This window comes from Odocoileus virginianus, chromosome 13, assembly GCF_023699985.2.
Source record: "Odocoileus virginianus isolate 20LAN1187 ecotype Illinois chromosome 13, Ovbor_1.2, whole genome shotgun sequence".
Taxonomy (NCBI): domain Eukaryota; kingdom Metazoa; phylum Chordata; class Mammalia; order Artiodactyla; family Cervidae; genus Odocoileus; species Odocoileus virginianus.
Window position 1 is genome coordinate 9687939 of NC_069686.1, and position 19033 is coordinate 9706971.

Consider the following 19033-nt stretch of genomic DNA (forward strand, 5'->3'; position numbering starts at 1 on the left):
AGAAAAATAAGAAAAGATATCATCACTTAATTTCTCCCATATTTTTCCTATTTGATTGGAGAGTACTAATAATTCAATGTCTCATAATAATTAACAAGCTAATTTTACTAATTTATCACTTTTAAAAGTTTAATTATTTCTATAGATCATTTTGGATCACTTTACATTCAATTAGGAAATAAAAGTAGTGAACTGTGTTATTATAATTTGATTTATACATTATGACTTTATAACTAACTCATTAAAATAACGTCTCAAGATTGGACTTTTTGATTGCTGATCTGTAAGTTCCTATAGACTATGATTATAAAGTACTAATGATGAAGGTCCTGGGAAGCCCCTCTGTCCTTATTCTGGTTAGGCCCATCACCCCTGAGTCAGGACATGAGCTGTGTCAAAGCAGTGTGCTGTCTAGGGCTCCCGTCTCATTAACAAGAACAGGAAAATTTAGGATGTCCCAGAAATTTTCTGGCAAGGCTATAGCATGCAGTCACAAGTTAAGCAAATTGAAAACTCTGACAGTATTATACTTAGGAAGGCAAATTGCCCCCACCCCAAAAAAATATATATATATATATGTTTTAGATAGATTGAGGATAAATATATATATTTTAAATTTCCCTACTTGTGGTCACTGGAGCTTTTTGAAAACTGGCTTTCTCTCCTGGCTTTGTTACTCTCAGTAAAGAAAGAAGTTCTTGTTGAAACTGAGTGAGAGGTTAAGTGCCCAGAAATAATGCACCAAACACGATATTGCAAAGGGAGAATCTGCAACAACATGGGAGAACTCTGAGGGTATTATGTTAAATGAAATAAATCAGACAAAGACACATACTGTATAATTTCACCTCTATGTGGAATTAAAAAAGCAGTGACAAAAACAAATCCTCATAGGAATAGAGTTCAGCCCTGTGGTTTCTAGAGGCAGAGGGTAGGGAAAGGAAGAATTGGAGAAGGTGGTCAAATGGTACAAACTCCCAGCTACATGATAAAGAAGGACTGTGGATGTAATGTACAATAGGATGATTGTAGTTAACACTGCTGTAAGTTATTAAGAGACTAAATAGATCCTAAGAGCTCTCATCACAAGAATATCTTTCGAGTTCTTTCTATTTTATCTATATGGGAAGATAGATGTTAGCTGAACCTGTTGTGGTAATTATTTTACAATATATGTAAATCAAACTGCCATGCTGTATGCCTTAAACTTATAATTATTTCAATTATTTCTCAAAAAAAAACTGGGGAGAGGGGGAGAAAATGAACTATAAAATAGCTTCACTTTAGGAAAAAACTGTTCAGAAGAGATTTTATTCTGTAAGTTTTCTAAATATTGTCTTTAATGGAAAAATAAAGAGGCAAAGATTCAACAATGTGACTGAAAGCCTTCTTTCAGAATCCTCTTTATTATGATTAATATTAGCCTTATCATCCTATGAGTCCTTCCTGAATAAGATAGATAAATAAGAATAGATAGGTGGGATATATATATTTAAAATACATATAAATATGGAAATATAAATATGTGTTAATGAGAGGGGAGAGACTGCCTGAAAAGAAAAGACAAGGAGTTCCCTGGTGGTCCAGTAGCTAAGACTCCATGCTTCCCAATGCAGGGGCCCAGGTTTGATCCCTAGTCAGGGAACTAGATCATCCCACATGCCACAATTAAAAAAAAGATCCTGCATGTCACAACTAAGACAGGCACAACCAAATAAATAAGTTTATAAATAAATAAAAATAAAAGAGAAGCTGTGGCAACAAGATATGAAGAGAAAGACAGGGAAATCCATGTGTTCTTCTATGGAGTGATAACACTGAACAATATTCTATTTTCTGGGGAAAATGGTAATAGACAAACAAAGAAAGGGGTATACAAGACAGAGAATATGTACCATGACAAACTCCACTCAAAAGAAATAACATCTATTAGACTGCTCAGTCGCTCAGTCGTGTCTGACTATGACATCAAGGACTGTAGCCCGCCAGACTCCCTTCTTCATGGGGGAGAATACTGGTGTGAGCTGCCATGCCCATATCCAGGGATCTTCCCAACCCAGGGATTGAATCCAGGTCTCCCACAGTGCAGGCAGATTCTCTATGTCTGAGCCACCAGGGAAAATATAGAACATTAGGGTGGGGAGCCTATCCCTTCTCCAGAGAGACTTATCAACCCAGGAATCAAACTGGGGTCTCCTGCACTTCAGGCAGATTCTTTACCAGCTGAGCTACCTGGGAAGCCAGATATCTTTATATTTTACATTTTAGTCTTAATATGAGTATTCATATTCTGTAAGCCTATATTCATTTCTATAAGAATAGGAAAACATACTCTTGTTATGTTCTAAAATTGGATAAAATATTAGTTATGTATTATTTTCTTCATCATATATATTGTTATTATTCAGTTGCTCAGTCATATCTGACTCTTTGCGACCCCCATGAACTGCAGCACACCAGGCTTCCCTGTCCTTCACTATCTCTTGGAATTTGCTCAAACTCATGTGCATTGAGTCAATAATGCCATCAAATCATTTCATCCTGTGTCACTCCCTTCTCCTCCTGCCCTCAATCTTTCCCAGCATCAGGGTCTTTTATAAGGAGTCAGCTCTTTGCATCAGGTGGCCAAAGTATTGAAGCTTCAGCATCAGTCTTTTCAATGAGTTGAAAGGACTCTTTCAACCTTCCAGGGTTGATTTCCTTTATGATTGACTGATTTGATCTCCTTGCAGTCCAAGGGACTCTCAAGAGTCTTTTCCAGCATCACAGTTCAAAAGCATCGATTCTTCAGTGCTCAGCTTTCTTTATGGTCCAACTCTCACATCCATACATGACTACTGGAAAAACCATAACCTTGACTAGATAGACCTTTGTTGGCAAAGTGATGTCTTTGCTTTTGAATACAGCCTAGGTTTGTCATAGCTTTTCTTCCAAAGAATAGGTGTCTTAATTTCATGATTGTAGTCACCATCTGCAGTAATTTTGGAGCCTAAGAAAATAAAGTCTGTCACTGTTTCCATATTTTCCCCATCTATTTGCCATGAAGTGATAAGGCTGAATGCCATGATCTTAGTTTTTTTATTGCTGAGTTTTAAGCCAGCTTTTTCACTCTCCTCTTTCACTTTCATCAAGAGGCTTTTTAGTTCCTCTTCACCTTCTGCCATTAGGGTGGTATCAACTGCATATATGAGGTTACTAATATTTCTCCCAGCAATCTTGATTATAGCCTGTGATTTATTCAGCCTGTCATTTCACACAATGTACTCTGCATACAAGTTAAATAAGCAGGGTGACAATATTCAGCCTTGACGTACTCCTTTCCCAATTATGAACCAATCCATTGTTCCATTTGTGGTTCTATCTATGCTTCTTGTCCTGCATACAGGTTTCTCAGGATGCAGGTAAGGTGGCCTGGTATTCCCGTCTCTTTAGGAACTGTCCACAGTTTATTGTGATCCATACAGTCAAAGGCTTTTTCAATGCAGCAGAAGTAGATGTTTTTTTCTGGAATTCTTTTGCTTTTTCTATCATCCAATAGATGTTGGCAATTTGATCTCTAGGTCCTCTGCCTTTTCTAAATCCAGCTTGTATATCTGGACGTTCTCAGTTCATGTACTGTTGAAGCCTAGATTGAAGGATCTTGAGCATTACCTTGCTAGTGTGTGAGATGAACACAATGCAGTAGTTTGAATATTCTTTGGCATTGCCCTTATTTGGGATTGGAATAAAATTGTAGTTAAGGTAAAAAATTCTATATGAGAAAATCAACTAACACAAAAAATGTTTTGTATATGTTTACCTATGTGAAACTAAATACCTAAATTAGGAAACATGGAAAATGTGTTTTATAGCTGCTGTAAACCAAAAGCATAGTCAATGCTGAAAAATACAAATTCCCCCACTCTGCTACTTTCAGGAATTTTCCTATAAGCAAATACCTGATCTGTGCATTGATATTGCATGACCCACTGCACTGTCAAATACCAGTTCTCATGACTGGCATCGCTAAAGTGTTCTTTGTCTCATGTGTAATTTCACTGGTCCTTTATCACAATTAGACATTTCCCTGCCCTGTCTCATAGTCATGAAAAGATAACAGTGAAGCCAGAGTAATTTTTTTTTTAAGTGAAAATTGTGCGTTAAAATTCAGGAGACGACAAAGCGCATTAGAAGGGAGAAAAGTGTAAAAGAATCTGACCACTGATAGCAAAGAACTTGCCCTCCTACTAGATAAAATAATGTTGAGGCAGTTATTTTGTATTTTTGCTCATTTGTTTTGTTTATACGTGTGTATATATATATATATATATATATATATATTTATTTATTTATTTATTTAATTAGAGGATAATTACTTTACAATATTGTGATGGGTTCTGCCATACATCAACAGGAATCAGCATTAGGTATACATGTTTCCTTTTGTATTTTGTATTTAATGTGACTGTAATCAAAGGCTCAAATAGAGAAACTTAATGGAGGAGGGCATGGCAACCCACTCCAGTATTCTTGCCTGGAGAATCCCATGGACAGAGGAGCCTGGTGGGCTATAGTCCACAGGGTCAAAAAGAGTCAGATGTGACTGAAGCGACTTAGCACAGCACAACTGCTCTGGTAATACTTTTAATAAAGTAAAGAAAAAAACAAACATTGAAAATCAGTGTGAGAAAGAACTTAAAACATGCAGGCACATGTTTGCATCTCTGAATTTTCAGCAGTGAGTACTGTCTGCAAAGGTGGTGGCATAGAGCATGGAGCAGGTGTGATGCTGAGGACATCTGCCATCTCCTCTTTTAGAGTCTGCAGCTGGTATCACTTTTGCTTTCCCATAACCCAAACTCAATTTCCAGACTTATAAAGAGAAGGTATTTGATTGGGTATTGCCTAGAATCTTCTCCAGCTCACCCTTTTAACTCTACAACAACATTTTGGAGGTAGTGTCAGTGTGTGGGAGGAGAGTTGAGTAGAGAAGAAAATACCTCTGCTGACCATTTACTTAGATTAGTTCATTCCATACCCCCAAACCACATTTGCACAATACAATCCTTCTTCTCTTTTTGCCAGATAAAGAATTGGTACTGAGAAGCTGAATAGATGTCATCACGCAGCTAAAGGGAACAGGAAAGCTGAAAGTCAAATGAGTGATCTGTGACCTTAAGCCCTAGCTCTTTCCACACCAGCATGCTACTTAACACTTTATTTTACTTTGCCCCAAATTGTCTGTGAAGATCTGATTTGAACAATCTTCAGGTTAACAGAAACTCCTTTTCAAAATTCTAATGTTCTCCTTCTGCTGCTGTTGAGCCCTCCATCTGATGTTTTGCTCTTCTGAGACCGGTGTTTATGTAAACCGTTGACTGCATATGTTTCCTCAGAGACAAATTCCTCTATGAGCAGAGCTGAAAATATTACTTTAAGGAAGCTGTAGTTTCCTTAAAGCAGGTGAATAAATATACTTACATCTGCTTTTGTTTTTCATTCACTATCACATAAAAACGACTTTGAGTTTCCTGCAAATTAAAGTAAATCTTTCAAGCCTGTATGTTTAAGGATAAGCTAGTTTCTGTTCAGCAAAAAGAAAAAACACTCAAGAAGCACCTGAAGGTCTCCTCCCTGACTATGTACCATGATGGAGCTGAACATCAGGGTGTACCCAGATCTCCTGTCAAGTATTCATCATGGAATTAATATGGATTGGAAAAATAAAATCCAGCCAGCCCTCAGGCACCATGTTAGACACTAGTGTGAACTAAACAGATGTGACTCTGTCCTCAAAGAGCTTAGAATATAAAGCTTGGTCATTCAGTAGAGTTTCTACTAACCTTATGTAGCCATTCAAATATAAATTAAAATTAAATAGAATTTTAAAATAAGTCGGCTGCACTAGCCATATTTCAAGGGTTCACTAGCCAACTTATTGGACAGTCCAGATTTTACACCATTTCTATCAATACATTTCTATCAACATAGTCCTGGTGTAGAGTGAAATCAACATCTAGAAGTATGGAATGCAAAGTACATCTGTCAGGATGGCAACCCCAAGCAGTGCCAGAGCGGAGTCAGAGAAATGGCAGATTTTCAGGTTGGGCAGAAGACCTGGAAATAGATATAAATATATAGATACACACATAAACACTGAAGCTCTATTTGTACCTGGGACTATTTTTACTTCATCCAATCATTCCACTGGTCCATCTCTCTATGGCGCGCCAGTACCACGTTTTTCAATTATAGACAACTTATAGTAGGTTTTAACATCTGCTAGAGATAGTTCCCATTTAATGTTTCCTTTTTGTCTGTGTCTTTGTTTTTCTGCTTATTTCTTTTTTAAATTGAAATTTAATTGACAGAAAATGTTGCATTAATTTTAGGTGTGTAGCATAATCATTTGACATATGCATACATCGCAAAACTATTATTTCAACAAGTTAACATCCATCACCACATCCTGTTACATTTTTTTCTTGTGATGAAGACTTTTAAAACCTACTCTCTCAGCAACCGTCAAACATGCAGTACAATATCAATTAGTATAGTTAACGACTATAGTCACTGTGTTGTTCACTACGTCACCAGGATTTACTTACCTTAACTTGTACTCACCAATCCGTTCTCTGTATCTATGAGTTCAGGTTTTTTTTTCTTTCAGATTTCATACACAAATGAAGTTATATGGTATTTGTCACTGTCTGATTTATTTCATGCAACATAATGCTGTCAAGGTCTACCCATGTTTAATACATGTAACATATATGTAAACATACAAACATAGTTTACCTCTTCATCTGTCTATTACACTTGGGTTGTTTCCATGTTCTGGCTACTGTAATCATGCTGCATTATTATAATGTTGTTGTTGTTCAGTCACCAAGTCGTGTCTGACTCTTTGCAATCCCATGGACTGCAGCACGCCAGGCCTCCCTGTTGCTGACCATCTCCTGGAGTTTGCCCAAGTTCGTGTCCATTGAAGCGGTGATGTCATCACCGTGATGTCATGAGATGGTGATGTCAACCATCTCATCCTCTGTCACCCTTTTCTTCTGCCTTCAATCTTTCCCAGAATCAGGGTCTTCTCCAGGCTCTTCACATCAGGTGGCCAAAGTATTAGAGCTTCAGCATCAGTCGTTCCAATGAGTATTCAGGGTTTATTTCCTTTAGGATTGACTGATTTGACCTCCCTTCGTCCAAGGGACTCTTGAGTCTTCTCCAGCACCACAGTTCAAGAGCATCAATTCTTCAGTGCTCTGCCTTTTTGATGGTCCAACTCTCACATCCATACATGGCTACTGGAAAGACCATAGCCTTGGCTATATGGACCTTTTTTGGCAAAGTGTTATGTCTTTGCTTTTTAATACATTGTCTAGGTTTGCCATAGCTTTCCTGCCAAGAAGCAGTCATCTCCTAATTTCATGGCTGCAGTCACCATCTGCAGTGATTTTAGAGCCCATGAAGAGGGAATCTGTTACTGCTTCCACCTTTGTGCCTTCTATTTGCCATAAAATGATGGGACCGGATGCCATGATCTTAGTTTTTTTGATATTGAGTTTTAAGCTGCCTTTTTCATGCTCCTCTTTCACCCTCATCTGAAGAAGAGCATGGGAACCCACTCCAGTATTCTTGCTTGGAGAACCCCATGGACAGAGGAGCCTGGCAGACTGTAGTCCACAGGGTTGCAAACAGTTGGACACAACTGAAATGGCTTAGCATCTGTCCTCATCAAGAAGCTCTTTAGTTACTCTTTGCTTTCTGCCATTAGAGTGACATATCATCCACATATCTGAGGTTGTTAATATTTCTTCCAGCAATCTTGATTCCAGCTTGTAACTCATCCAGCCCAGCATTTTACATGATGTGCTCATGTCTAAGTTAAATAAACAGGATGACAATAACAGCCTTGTTGTACTCCTTTCTAAGTCCTGAATCAGTCAGTTGTTCCATAAAGGGTTCTAACTGCTGCTTCTTGACCAGCATACAAGTTTCTCAGGAGACAGGTAAGGTGGTCTGGTATCCCCATCTCTTTAAAGAGTTTTCCACAGTTTGTTGTGATTCACATAGTCAAAGAAACACAGGTATATGTTTTTCTAGAATTCCCTTGATTTATGATTCAGTGAATCTTGGCAATTTGATCTTTGGTTCTGCTTCTAGCTTGGACATCTGGAAGTTCTCGATTCATGAACTGTTGAAGCCGAGCTTGAAGAATTTTCAGTATAACCTTATTAGCATGGGAGATGAGGACAATTGTCCAGTAGTTTGAACATTCATGCCCTTCTTGGGAATTGGGATGAAGATTGGCCTTTTTCAGTCCTGTGGCCACTGTTGGGTTTTCCAAATTTGCTGACATATTGAGTGCAGCACTTTGACAGCATCATCTTTGAGGATTTTAAATAGCTCTGCTGGAATTCCATCACATCTACTAGCTTTACTGGCAGCAGTGCTTCTAAAGGGCCACTTAACTTCATGCTGCAGAATGTCTGGCTCTGGGTGAATGACCACACCATCATGGCTATCTGGGTCGTTAAAATCTTTTTTGTACAGTTCTGTGTATCCTTGCTATCTCTTCTTGATCTCTGCTGCTTCTATTAGGTCTTTACCATTTCTGTCCTTTATTGTGCCCATCTTTGGCTGACATGTTTCTTTGATGTTTTGTTTTCTTGAAGAGATCTCTAATCTTTCACCTTCTGTTGTTTTCCACCATTTCTTTGCATCATTCATTGAAGAAGGCCTTCTTGTCCCTCTTTGCTATCATCTGGAATTCTGCATTCGGTTGGGTATACCTTTCCATTTCTTGCTTGTTTCTGCTTCTCTTATTTCCTTCGCTATTCTTAAAGACTCCTCAGACAACACCTAATATTATTTTGTTTCTTTGGAATAAATGCTCACAGTGGGAAAGCTGGATCATATGGTAGTTCTATTTTTAATTTTTTGAGGAACCTCCATACTATTTCCTGTAGTAGCTGCATCAGTTTACAGCAACTATAGGAACCCAAAAGGAAGCAGGTTCCTTTTTCTCCACGTCCTCATCATCAGGCTTTTTTATTTTATTTTTGATAACAGCCATTGTGACAGGTATGTGGTGATATCTCACTATGGTTTTAATTTGCATTTCACCGAATGACTAGTGATGGTGAGGACCTTTTTGTGTACCTGTTGGGCCATTTGTATGTCTTCTATGGGAAAATGTCTACACAGATCTGCCAATTTGTAAACCAGACTGTTTTTGCTATTGAGTTAATCAGTTTTTTATATATTTGGGATATTATCCCTTATCAGAATCAGGATTTTAAAATATTTTCTCCCATTCAGTAGGTTGGCTTTTCATTTTGCTGATGGCTTCCTTTGGTATGCAGAAACTTTTTAGTTTGATGTAATCCCACTTGTTTATTTTTGCTTTTGTTGCCTTTTGGGGTCAAATTCAAAAAATCATTGCCAAGACTAATGGTCAAGGAGCTCACCCACTATGTTTTCTTCTAGGAGTTTTAGTTTCAGGTCCTATGTTCATTTTAAATCTATGAGTTGATTTTTCTGTTTGGTGTAAGATAGCAGTCTATTTCATTCTTTTGCACATGGCTTTCCACATAGCCCTTCTTTTCAGTGTTCTCTTTGCTATTCCTGTACATTTTTTTTTTTATGTATGATTTGGTGGCTCAGATAGTATAGCATCTGCCTGCAATGTGGGAGACCCAGGTTTGATCCCTGGGTTGGGAAGATCCCCTGGAGAGGGAAATGGCAACCCACTCCAGTACTCTTGCCTGGAAAATTCCGTGGACAGAGGAGCCTTGTAGGCTAAAGTCCATGGGGTCGCAAAGAGTCAGACATGACTGAGCAACTTTCACTTTCACCTAGCTTTATAAAAATGTCTTTTGATACTTTTATCACACCTTTCATATTTATGCATTTAAAAATATTTTACATATTTTAACCTGAATTCTTTTTCAGAATATCTTCAGTTTTAACAGAGATCATGGTTTCTTTAAAAAGTACAATTTTTGTAATAAATAATAAATTAATGAAACCTACTTATACCTTTATGAAACAATTATTTCAACTTCAGAATTATGTAAATAGCCTGTATTAAGCCTATTGTGTATTAAGAATATCACATGTATTCTTACTTGATAAGATTCTTACACATATGAAGTACAAATATTATCTAGTTTACAGATGAGAAGTCTGAGGCATATAGAGATTATGAAAATTCTTCTAGGATTTTAAGCTGGGTCTACCTAAAATCAAAGCCTGCACATACTGAAAATATGAAACATTGCTTCCTTTAAAAACTAACATTAGTCAGAGTCCAAGTAATATGTAATTTGAAAAAGTGAATACACTTGGTTTCATTTGTGTTATATCAGGCTGACTAGAGACTGTGATTTAAAAGGTCAGTAACCACTGGAATGAATATGATAGTATAAAAAAAGATATCACACAGAAACTCAAGAAGTTGTGTTCTAGCTTGGTCATTATGATTGCTTACTGAGGCACATTTTCTTGAGAAGCCGCTCTTTGAAACTCGCCTTCTTCTATGTACAGAGGGATACCATATTCATCTCTCAGAGTCTGTATGGCAACAAAGTAAGCAAACATGAATAGTAACACTTGGAGATAACAGAAATATTTAGGCCAGTGATATCTAGAAGACATTTCAAAAGTCCATGTGCAAAACTAATACAATAATTTCAGATTAAAAAGACAATTTAAATACAGGTCAACTCTTTTCTCTAGATCACTCTGCCTCATTTAATACATTTTGTTCTTTTTAAACCAAAATGATGATCATTTAATATGTTTCTAGGCAATCACATTTCTTTAATTTAGAAATAGCAGTATTAATATGTACCTCCACATAGATATTATTCATCAGAAGGTCTAACAACTTCAACTACTTTATGTAGAAAAAAATCTACTGAAAGAATATGGAAGTCAAACTCTTACAAAATGTATGTGGCTTTCATTTTCAATACTTCCTATTTTCATTTAGCGTTTTCTCACGGGACTTAAATACTTCTGCTTCTAATGTGAACAGTTGAAACAGTAAGTAAACTTTCAAGAGGGTTATTTCTTATTTTGCCCAAACTGCTGTGCACAACTCCAGTTTCATATCTGAGTTGGTATAACCGGTTTTGAGGGGGAATGTATAGCGAACAGTTATGAGGAGGGAATTTACTTTGTTCCATAAAACAGAGATTTTCTGATCCACCATATATTTTATTTGGAGAGTTTTTGAATGACAAATTTCTCTAGCTATGAAGACTTACAAACTCAAGAAGCATGTGACTTGTTTTTCTTCCCTTTTGGCCCCTTCCATTTTCCTGCCTGGCCATGACACACCATTTTCCCAGTAACTTAATTTTCTTAACTCGGTTCTTCCTTTCACTACATCCTTTCCATCTCCGTGGTCCTTATTAGAGAGTAACATCCATTTCATAGATGAGAAATATAAGGCATACAGAGTATATGCAACCTGCCCAGGGGATTTAAGTTGGGTCTAGAGTCAAAGTCCATGCATATGAGAAAGTCACATATCTGTCACTTCTATCTCATCCATCCCAATGGAAGATGTTGTTACCCTAAAACTAAGCTAGTCTAGCCTCAGTGTAACTCCCTTCTGAGTCACTGCACCTCTTTTCACAATCCTACACACAAATGCCATCTACCATCCTACACACTACCATCTCTCTCCCCACCAGGCCTGCCTAAATGATATTTTCTCTATTTTTGATCATTTATACCAGTGAGTCCCACCTTGACTGAATATTAGAATCATCTCAGTAGCTTTTTTTTTGTTGAAAAATATTTGCTAATTGTATATTGATATCAGATGCCTTCATATCAGATGCCTCAGTAGCTTTAAAACCATATAAATGCCTGGGCTTCACGTAAGTCAAATAAGATTTTCTTGGGGTGGCTATGGATAGTCACTATTTCAGTGTTCAATAAGGTTGAAAAAGAGAAAAATGAAAGTGTTAGTCACTCAGTTGTGTCTGACTCTTTGTGACTCCATGGACTGTTGCCTACTAGGCTTCTCTGTCCTTGGGATTCTCCAGGCAAGAATACGAGATTATACCTCCAGGGGATCCTCCCACTGAACTTAGGTCCCCTGCATTGCAGGCAGATTCTTTACCATCTGAGGCCACCAGGGAAGCCCCAGGCTTGAAAATGACAAGCTTAAAATACACATTCTTTAAATACTTGTCTGAGTCCTACTTTCAGAACTACATCAACTCATTTGGGTCTTATGATTGCCAGACTACCTATGTTATAATTCCTTAACATTTCTGTTATCATTTAGAATTATTTCATATTTTCCCATTCATTCATTGAGTGAGTTCTTGAGTACTTACTGAGTGCCTACTACTTGCAAAGGCTTATCTTAGGTCTGTCATACATGTAATCTTCTCTCTGCAACCAGCTGAAACAACCTTGAAGATAGAAGTTATCATATTTCCCCCCTAACTAAAGCAGACCCAATATAGTTATAAGTGTGTATGAAATCTCAATAAATAACTTCTGATGAGTACCTCTAGTTTTACATTTTATTCTTTTTTGTTTGTTTGTTTTGTTTTACATTTCATTCTCCTAACCACTCATCTTTTCAATACATATTTATTAAACTGCTAACTACGTGAAAGATACTTTGCCATTTGTTGTTATTGTCCAGTCACAATGTCATGTCCAACTCTTTGTGACCCCATGGACTGTAGCATGCCAGGCTCCTGTGGCCTCCACTGTCCTGGAATTTACTCAAAGTCTTGTCCACTGAGTTGGTGCAAAACTGCTATTACTGGTACTTTTTTTTTTCCATTTATTTTATTAGTTGGAGGCTAATTACTTAAAATATTGTAGTGGCTTTTGCCATACATTACTGGTACTTAAATTGATTCTCACGCAATGCCACTGATATCACTATAATATTTTGCAGAACAAAAGTTCTAAGAAGTACAATAACCAATAGAAATAGCCTAATCATGCTAACATTTTGTCACTTTTATTATTAAAGAATATTTTGACTCTTTACAACTGGCCGCAGATGAGGTTTCCATTTTTAAGTGATTGGGAACAAACTTCTCCCTCTAACTTCATATGTTTTTTTTTTTTTTTTCTTGAAGAGAAAAAAAGCAAAGGTTTCAGTTACTAAGTAAACAATCTATAAATGTACATCCTGTGTAAAGAAGCAGAGACTATGAAACCAGAGGATTCTCAAGACTGAAGAGCAGAGGACTCACGGCTATTTTACAAATACCTTTGTTCTTCTAGACATTTTCTTTCACCATCTGTATATCATTTTTCTCCCTCCCATTCCCCCCCTTTCCCATTTTTCATTACCTTTTCTGTGTTTCATTTCTGAATCTCTTTTGCAGCTGTGAAAAACATTATCTTAAATATTGTCTTAAGTAAAGACATTACAGAAATTTTTCAAAATGTAAATTGTTTTTTTCCTTTCCTCATTTATCTGCCTTCTTTATCAATCGCTGCCTGCCCATCGACTCTCTTTTGTCCATCTTTGTGCCTTAGTAAAGTCTGCACATCTCACTCTCCAAGTATGTGAGATCACAAAGCAACTTTTTGAAATAAAAAACAACTCTTTACAAGAAACACCCAGTTTAGGAGTTAGGAATTAGGTGCTTCTTCCTTGGTTAGTTGTAAATACTTTTCAAAACTCAGCATTTACTGAATAATTTCAGTATCAAGCTTCTAACCATATTTAACCACAAATTAAGAGCAGTTTTTGAAGTCTGATATTTAGGCAGAACTGAGAATTAAATCAACAGTGAAAAGGAAAAAGACAAATTATATGAAAACTCTCAGATATGTTTACAAACTAGGTAGTAAACAGGCAGGAACGTTTTGACTGCACTGTCTGTAAGCGACTAGATATATCTTCCAGGTCTAATTAATCCTGATCAGAAAATACTAAAATAGTTGATACTGGCAAAGAAAATTCAGGGTAGCTTCTTCTTGGACTCTATGAACTGGGCATTTAAGGCAACCCTTTCAAAAGGTGGCTTGCCTATGGAAACTCAAACTATCCAGAAACCCCCCTGATGGTTTGCTCATCAGACTCAATAGTGAACATCCATGGTAAACAACAAGACGTTTTCTACTCTTGTGGTCAAAGGCAGAAGATGTTGATTGCTAAGCCACAGGAAAAACAAGTATTCTTACCTTCCCAAATATGCAAGAAGTTCCTGGTTAGTGCCTCTATGTGTGTGTGTATGTGTGTGTGTAACTGGTATAACAAATAGTATGGTCATTTTGTCTAAAGTACTCAAGATCCTTGAAAGACAAACCTAAAACTATCATAGATAAAAACGTCCACTTCACACAGAGATATGGAGATACCACTGAGAAGTGAGAACTCTCAGCAAGAAGTATATTTATGTATACTTAACTTTTTAGGGGGCCCTTAATATATGATTTGCAAGACACTGTTAGAATCTAAAATCATGTTACCTTGAGTTTCACTATTCAGTACTATGAACTGTTAAATTATAAGATTAGCAAGTTTTTGCAACATTAGCTTAATAATCTTCTTTCAGGGTGAAATTATATTTGTATTTTATTTGTCCAGGGAAGTAATAAACTTGCTATACTATAATGGAACTTTAGAATAGCCTTGCTCACAGCTGTCAAGAGATAGAGAAAAACAGAAATAGTCCTATCCATAATTGATCATCTTTTACCTGATAGCTTCACATCTCCAATGGGCACAAATGCTGTCCTTTATCTATACTCACACTACCAACTGAACACTTAACTATGAAGTGAGGAAATATCAAGACTTGATCTTTCCTTACAGACCCCGTTTTGTCAACATACATCAACTGTTTTAACGCATGCTCCTCAAGATAAGAGCGCATACCGCATTGCAGACGTGTATATATATATACACACACTCTGAATTGGTGAAACAGCTTCAAACTGTCACTATGCTCTCCAAACCACAAACAGTGCCTCCACTCTGCAGGGAGAGCAACGGGCATGTTTTAAGCAATTCTCTTGTACAATAGTTTCTTTTCTGTCGACAGTTGCTCTGAGCCTCTGCCCTGGACTGACAGTAAAGGACACTGTTAGCAGTCGCCTTTCATGCTTCTTACCTGCTGACTCCCCTGTAATCCCTCTGAGCAATCGGTAAGGGGGCTCTGAGGAGCACACAACCATACTTCGGGCACTGGTCCACAAGCCATCTTCTGTTTCCAAAGGGGTATTTAACTAAGTCCACTAGCCCCTGTCGGTTTAAACCAGGGCTCTTACCAAGCTAAATCATATTTCAGATCCAGCATGATTTCTACCTCCAGTGATAGCTGTAGATAGCTCACACTCCTTCTAGACATGCACTCCTTCTTTAAGGTGTATTGTTGATACTGATTTAAAGGTGAAAATAAGCAATATTTTTTAAATTCCCAAAGTGTATGGCATTGTAATGAACAAGGAACAATTTCTGAGGTCATGATAACTCCAGTCTGCATTCCGTGGAAGACCCATGAGGCCTTAGACTATTCATCTAATATCTCTGAGATTCATTGTTTCAATAAAAATGGGTAGAAATACCCACTTCATACATTTGGTGTGGGGTTTAAGTAAGGTCAAGCATTTGCCATACTGTGAACACACAGTAAATGTTAGCCCTTCTCCCTCATGTGGAAAAACGATACTAAGTTTACAAGCTGTATTTACTTTTGAAAAAAATTTTTTTATTCTTGAGTAAAACTACCAAGTTGAAATTATAATATAAGGAAATAAAATTTCTTAGGAAATTTTTAGGGCTTTTCACTTTCTGAAATAGCACATATGATGATTTTACTGTGTTTGAACTATAATTTAAGACATAGCAATAATTTAACATGGCTAATTCATTTCAATGTATGACAAAAACCACTGCAATGACGTAAAGTAATTAGCCTCCAACTATTAAAAATAAATGGAAAAATAAAATAAAACTTAATTAAATTAAAAAAAAAAGACATAGCAATAATTTAAATCCAAACTACCACTTAAGTTCTATTATTCAAGGTTCAGTGGTAAAATGGGAAAAATGTACATATTAAGTATAGTTGTCACTTAAAACCTTGTTTTCTTTTGTAGTATAATGAACCTGCATTTAAAGTCAGAAAAATCTAATGTTCTCCCCAAGCTTGTGAAAAAGAATCTAAAACTCATCATCACTACCCAAACAGAAAAGAGATTTTTTAAACTTTAAATTAAATTCTAGATGACAGTGAAAAACATCCTGGAGTAATAAAGAGCAGTCCTCAATATCTTGTCAAAGAAGCAAGCTTAAGCTGCAATTTGTGAAGATCTATAGCTAGATAAACTCACAAATTTATATCGCCAAGGGAAACGATAGAGAGACTTGAATCTCTAGTTCTAGCAGAGACTTCAAAGAATTACAAAAGTCAAACTTACCCACAAAACCCAGTTTGTAACCATGGCTAACCGAATACTATAGCAGCTGTGGAATCAGTAAAAGATAAGGAGAGGTCATTTTTGTGTCACCTAACGAGAAGGGCTACTAGAGATGCCAGCCTCCCCTTACGGCCTGCTGCCAGGGTGCTCTGCAGAGGAAGGCAGGTAAGACGTGGCTCTAACTCCTGGATGACACACAGGCTGACAACAGGAAGCTGAGACTCCAGGTATCTGGATGTCTTGCCTCCAAGCTACCAAGGGTTGGGTAGTATTTTCCGTGCCCTTGGTGTCAAACCAATATTTGAGCACATAATGCTCAGAGACGACTGTCAATCCTTTCCAAACAGACAGGTGGAGTCTGGAGGAATTTTGTTGCTGTGTTTTCATTTTTACTGTAGTATAGTTGATTTATAATGTTGTGTTAATTTCAGGTATACTTCCACTACTTTTTTAAGATTCTTCTCCCATATAGGCCATTACAGAATAGTGAGCAGAATGTGATAGGTTCTTATTATTTCATAAATAGTAGTGTCTATATATTAATCCCAATCTCCCAACTTATCCCTCCCCCTTTTATTCCCTGGTAACCATGTTTGTTTTCTACATCTGTCACTCTCTTCTGTTTTATAACTAAGTTCATTTGTACCCCCCTTTTTTTTTAATTCCACATATAAGCAATATCACAAGGACTCTGAAGTAATTTTAAATTCTGATTCTGCCAATTAGCTGTCTGGCCTATAGTAAGTTACTTAACTTTCTTACCTACACACTGGACACTATAGTAGTTTCTGCTGCTGTTCCCAGCGTTGTCAGAAGGGTTAACTAAATTAGTATCTGTAGAGCGGCTGGAACGCTGGTGGCTTCAGGAGGCTCTTTGACAGAGTTTCTTAAATAAATATAGCCTACCCCCCTCATGGATAGCACCAAGATATTCAGAAAAACAATATAATATTCAGATCAAAATCTTAAGTTCAACTAGGTAAGAAGTCAGAAAATTTTTTTAATGATTGAAATAGTATGTCACTTATACTAATAAAGCATTAATTAAATATTTACATGTATATAAATAGTATATATTTTAATATTTAAATATATAAATCACATTCAATATACTGCTTATTATCTATTTTACTTAATTTGCTAATGTACAGGGTTCTGCTTTTAAATGTGATCAATTTCAAGATCAGATTAAAGAAGCATTTACTGTGAATATATGTGTATACTGTACATACAATGCTTTTGTATAGTTAATAACATTTTTATCCTATAATGTATCAGTTAAAGTTATAATTGGCTCTTACTAACATGCTATCTATACTGCATTACTGTTAAGTAGTAAAAAAAAATCAGATCTCAGAAAGTTGGCTGTGCAAAGTACACTCATTGACTATACCTCTATATACAACCTGTATATACAGAAACAAAATTATGATGTAGTCATAACTTGAAATAATGATATTTGTCATCTTCAATATCTTATTTTTACATTTTGTTTTTATGACAAGGCTCAGTGGTAAAGAATCTGCCTGCCAATCCATAAAACATGGGTTCAGTCCCTTGGTTGGGAAGATCCACTGGAGAGGGAAATAGCAACCCATTCCAGTATTCTTGCCTGGGCAATATCATTGACAGAGGAGCCTCACTGACTGTAGTCCTCAGGGTCACAAAAGAGACACAATTTAGTGGCTAGACAAAAACAATAATAGCTCTTTTATTCATTAAGAATATCATAAGAGTATGATTTATAATCAAACACAGGACATAGGCACTCTCATAATTTACATTAGAATTTGTAGCATGTCTTGCACATGTAAATTTCAAAATTCTTCACTCTTGTTTGCAATTAGGAGTAGTGAAGAGCTGACAAGGGGATCCACTATTTCTCCTCTGTGAACGAGCATCATGTTTCTGTTGATGGACCTATGCTGGTGGATAGTGGAATATATACATATGTAAACCATCATGGGGTATATTCTATTTATGTTTTTTAGTATTATATTTGCACTTAGACTATGCCTAGAAAGAGAAAAATATATAGCCATAATCTAACAACCAACTGAACAAAAAGAATATAAAATCAATGACTATGTTACTCAAAACTATTACCAACTAACCAGCTTAAATGATTATTCATACTTTATTCACTGAATTTATTACACAGTTGATCAAACAGACCAAACTAACATAAGATGTTTATAATTTATAAAGCTACATGCTTCAAAAGCAATAGGTTTTCCTATGGCTTATGGTAATATTTACAGAAGTGAAAAGCACTGAAGTACTGTGTTCTCATGTTGGTACTGAATGAAATCAACCAACCCAGAGGTCTGATTTCCTTTGCATTAGAGGGCACACACTGCTAATTTATTCTTATTTGAAATCAATGCTTAGTTTCCTCCAGAGTAGGAGCCATGTTTGGTTGATCTTCTAGAGTGTTTATCATACATTACATGTAAGAAAGGTAATTCAAATGGGCCAAGCTGAGAGGCCACACATGCAGCTCACAACAGGAGGTACTGAACAACACAGATGTGCCTAAGTTCTGATCATGTTATTTGAGATACAGTGCATGAGACTGAACATCTCTTTTTAACTACTGGAAATTAACAATCACATTAAGAAAAGTAAT